Below are 5,614 nucleotides of genomic sequence, written 5' to 3' on the forward strand. Positions count from 1 at the left end.
CCCAGGTAACCTCGGGTGCATGGCGGGGTGGGAAGGTTGTTGGAAGGGGAGAGGGTTAGAGAGAAGGGAGTAGGGGAGGAATGGGGAAAGCTCGGTGGAGTGGGATGGGGGGAGGGAGGAAGGATGGATATGGGATCAGGGAAGAATATATTTCAACTAAGGGAGTCATTTTAGGGTTTACAGGAGACTTGATTATAAATGGGATCCCAGGTCCAAGGAGAGATCCCCACATTGTTCTCTGGACAGAGGAGAGGGTGCCTGAAACGGCCTTGGCCCATAACCATACTGATGAATATTTTGCTTATTACCATAGAATCTTCATCTGGCGATGGATGGAGATAGAGGCAGAGACCCACATTGGAACACTGGACTTAACTCCCTAGGTCCAAACGAGAAGCAGAAGGAAAGAGAACGTGAGCAAAGAAGGCAAGATCAGAGAGAACCTTCATCTGACGATGGATGGCGATACAGACGGAGACCCACATTGGAGCACCGGACTGAGCCCCCCAAGGTTCAAATGAGGAGCAGAAGGACGAAGAAAATGAAAAAGGAAATAAGGACTGCGAGGGATGCGATCACCCACTGATACAAGGGGACGCGGATCTAATGAGAGTTCACCAAGGCCAGTTGGACTGGGACTGAACGAGGATGCAATCCAACCAGATTCTCTGAATGTGGCCGGATTCTCGGAATGTGGCTGGCCCGGAGTCTTTCTGAAAAGCAATTGACAATGGCACTGGGACTTGTTTCCTCTGCATATACTGGATTTTGCGGATCCAGTCTGTCTGGACACTCCCCTTCCTGGACCTGGAGGGAGGGGGGAGGAACTTGAACTTCCCACAGGGCAGGAAACCCTGACTGCTCTTAGGGATGGAGAGGGAGGAGGAGAGGGAGTGGGGGGAGTGGGAGGGTGGTGGGAGGAGGGGCGGAAATGGAAACTTTTATAATTTAATAAAATTACTTTAAAAAAAAAAGAAAAAAAATCTAAAATGCCTCACCTTTCAAAGCTCAGCCTAGCCAACTGAACATGTCCTGATCCCCACCTCAGAGAGATACCAGTGAGTGCTGCTACCACAGCAAAGTCTCCACCCCACCTCTTGAGCCTCAGCTGTGTTTCCTGAAGACTGGGCTAAGGCCTTTCAGTATTAGTCAGGCATTAGTGCCACCTGGTGGACATTTGCACTAACCCTACAACTACTGCCTAATCGCTTAAAAAGTCTCTTAAAAACAAAAGGTAGGAAAACATTTCCATCGTTTGGGAATATACTTCATTATCGTGACTTCAGACACTTAGTTTCAGAAAACCAAAACCCATGCCAATTGCTCACTCAAACGCTATCCCTCATTGTAATCCAGACTGTAAATGGTCCAAATTACATTCATACACCACTGGGCAGTGGCATGGAAAATTCAGACAAGACCAGGCATGTTCAGGGTGGTATGTCTGCACATGGAAATCAAACGGTGAAATAATCGACCACTGCAAATCATTCAACAGTTTTTTATTATTCATATTTCTATGATCAGAGTTCTTTCCAACATGTGGGTCCCAAGAATCAAATTCAGGACATTAAGCCTTACTCCTTGAGATATCACACCGAGACAGGGTCTAAGTATGCAGCGCTAGCTGGCCTGAACTAGCTATAGACTAGCTATAGACTGAAGACTATCGTGGGACTCATGGAGACTTGCCTGCCTCTGCCTCCCAGGGTGGAATTAAGGCATGCACCACACTGCACCTTGCTTCTCAATAACTTTTACTTTTTATTTTATATGAATGGGTGTTAAGCCTGCACATACTTTTGTGTGCCTCCTGTGTGTCTGGTGCCTTCAGTGGCCAGAAGAGGGCAGAAGATGCCCTGTAATTGGAGTTACAATGATGTTACAGGTTGTGAACTGTAACATCAATTCTAACCACTGAGCCATCTCTCCAGCCACATTCTCAACAATATTTAATACAAATTTCAGATGTCAGTTGCCATGCCTAATATAAGAGACACACATAAACACACACAGGAACCAAATACAAAGTATCTGGCTATGAAGTCGAAGATAAAATGATAACTGTTTTTTTTTTCTTGTGGTAGCTGGGACTGAACCAGAGCCTCACCACTGAACCTACCCCCACGTCTCCAAACATGCCATATTTCTCTACCTGCATCACCAGGCCTGCTGAGAAGAATTGCTTATTTGGCACTTCATGAACTAGTGCTAATGCATGTTATCTCAAAACCCTTCACAAGAATGCTATGAAGTAGGTTATAAGAACCAACTTACGTGAGACTGGCAGAGACAATGTCTGAGAATTGTAACTGCAGTGCTAAATCCCTGTGGATCAAATGAAGGCAGCATTGCCAGAGGAACATGTGGTTAGCTAAACTACTCCTGAGAACAGGCATCGAGAATTAAGCCTGTCCTAAAAGAAACAGGCAGTTCATTCAAAGAAAATGTCACTGTAAGAATTCAAGTCAAAGAACTAAAGCTGAGTATTTCATCATATTCCATCGTATGGAGAAAGAAGAGATACCTAGACAAATCTCTTGCCTTCAATTCAAGGCCTACCTTCCTGGAACTGGTCAAGTTATTTGGACATGTGACAGCAGGCATCACAGTAAACACCTTTAATCCCAGCACTAGGGAGGTTTGCAAATTTGGACCAGAATTTGAGGACAGCCTGGTCTATGTAATAAGCACTAGTTCATTCCACATTATACAGTTAATATATAATTATTATATAATATACTATATCGTATATATAAAATATATATGTTAATGTATATAATTCCACAATATACAGTTAATACTGTCACAAACATACAAAACACCCAATGTGACACAACTGAGCAGCTGCGAATGATCAACCCTTACATGAGTTTTACGGAAACTCTTTCATGATTCCTTACAACAGGTGGCTCAAGGGAGAGCTGTCCTATTTTTAACAGCACAGTCTCTTGAGGCAAAATAAGGCAATGACATAATGTATGGCCAAGAGTATACCACTTCTGAACAAGAATTTGTGAAGCAGAAAGACTTATGTCAAAGACAGAATCTAACTTGAAGAGACATCAGCTGGTGGGTTCTGGTATCTCAGCATTAACTTTAAAAATAAACTGCTCAGAAATAAGAGCAACAAACTTGCTATGGGCTGAATATATGTTCCCCAAATTTACACAGTAAAATCTAATCCTAATGTTACTGATGACGTGAGGCCTTAGGAAGTAATTAGACAGTGAGAGCAGCAGCCTTACCGAGGGAGCAGAGCTCCAAGGAGGTGACGCAGAGAGGGCTTGTCTGTACCTGTGAGGACTCAGAGTTTTTGCAAAACTAAAAGGCCTCCCCCAGAGCCTGACAATAATGGAACCCTAAATTTGACTTTCTAGCCTCCAGAAGCATCAAGGTTTATAGAGTTGATAAAGTCCGGTCTATAATATTCTTCAAAGTACTTTTCACTAAGACAAGAAAACAGTTTTTAAAAAAAGACAAAAGGAACTACAGGCAACCAAGTAAAACTGGGAGCCGGAGACGTGGTATTCCCCAGGGAAAACAATCAACTGCCCAGTGCCAAACAGCCGGCCCTGAAAACATACATAGAAGTAACATTATATGGACAGAGCCAGCTGTACTTAGGAATATTACATCCTTCTCTTTTTTTGGTGGGGGCGGAGGGTGGTGGTAGAGAGGAGTAGTGGTGCTGGGCGTTCAACCCAGGGTTTGACCATGCTAAGCCAGCACTCTCTCAAAGTCCGCCATTCTCTGAAATAGCAGAATTAAAAACTAGTGAGAAGAAAAGGAAAGAGAAAGTCAGCAAGATAAATGTTTCACTTGCCAAATCTGGGTTAAGGTTAACCATGAAATCTCTAAACTATTCTCATACCTTTCTCTAAGTCTGAAATTATGGGTAAATGTATTTTTTAAAAATATTCCTTGGTCTAGAAGTAACAGAACAAGAAAGCCAGGTAAAAACAACAACAACAAAATACCAAGCAATCTAAAAATGGAGGTCAACATGAATACATTTACTAAAATTAAGAACCTTGACTCACACCAACTAAGGAAGCATGTCCTGGAGTCCCCAGACTTTGGCATTCTACCATAGCAAGGTATTAGCTTGACTCTGCTAAACATCTCAACTGCAGAAACAACTCTCCCTCATCTTCTTCCTTGGTCATCAGACTTCTGACAAGAAAGGAGCAGCTTTCAAGTGTGTGTTCCATTATATACAATGATAAGCACGGAATTTATAAAGTTGACTACAAACAACTTTACTTCTTGGTTCCCAGCCACTGTCAACCTGAACAGTCAGAGTACCATGGAACTCACAGAAATGGTAGACATAGCAAGCTACTTGACTCTGCAAGCCCTTGGATATCTTTATTCAAGAAAGACTAAGGTTAGAGTGAAACTAAATTTTTTAAGTGGGAAAATCACATTAAGTATTTAACAACTTCACTTTAGAAAAAGGCATGAATAACTGCCTTAAAATCTTGATAAACCAACCAGTGGTAAAACAAGTGAGAACGTGCTATGGTCATGCTCCAACTGCTGTCCCCATCAGTCTACCACAGGACACAACATGCTTTTTAGATGAATACACACATAAAAATGAAGGACTGGAGGATGTTTGGGGCCTTTACTCCTAACTTCAAAAACCAGGGAGTCGAGTCTTAAAAAACAGTGTGGCACTGAGCACATGGTTCCATCTGCATTCTTAATGGTACATACAAACTAAGTAAAAAACATCCAGTGAGGTGCATTTATCAAATCTTGCTTGTAGGAACAAGGTTATAAAAATTCATTTTCGAAATGCTTAAACCCGAGCCAACACTCTTCTTTCGGAATATGGAAGGCATTACTCTTGGTTTAATATAACATTTTCCTATTCCTTCATCTACAATCATTCTTGCTGACGGTGGTGCGTTATATTCAATGGCAGAAGTGGACAGAAGAAACAGTGTTTATTCTCAACTTGAAACCCCAAATTTAAAAATTATATCCTTGATACAAGGGGCAGACATTTTTATAATAAAAACAAGCTATCACACTAAGCTGCTGTCCAAAGTAAAAAACAAATCAAATTGCTAATTAACCTGTAAAACGAATCTGTGCTCCCTACAAACCTACACACACTTAAATACATTTTAGTCTACCGAAATAAAAATTAAAATAACCCTCAGTTAAGTTTTTTTATAGAGCTAAAGTTATAGCTTAATGACTGGACAGCAACTTTGCAAGTACAAGCCTTGGGTTTAAACCCAGGAAGGGAGAAAAAGGGTAAGGATACAATTCTATGTAGAAATAAAATGATTAACTTCCCAGCTCTCTTGTGATAAACTGAACTTTCATTTCCCTACCTCAAGGATATGAAAGTGATTTAAAGTGGGTCAAAGAAATTAACATAAAACAAATGTAAGAGGCTGGCTTATATTCTAATGTTTGGTTAATATCCAAAGGATCCTAACTTGATCTTAGAATCCAGCACTAAAGTAGTAAAACTACTACGGCACCTCTGATGGAAGCACATTAGATGCCTCAGTACCAGTAACACCAATAACAACTACATTCCATCTCAGCGCTTTTCTAACTATCAGACTATGAAACCTTTCAATACTGTAAG

Source organism: Myodes glareolus, chromosome 20 (genome assembly GCF_982192425.1).
Source record: "Myodes glareolus chromosome 20, mMyoGla1.1, whole genome shotgun sequence".
Taxonomy (NCBI): Eukaryota; Metazoa; Chordata; class Mammalia; order Rodentia; family Cricetidae; genus Myodes; species Myodes glareolus.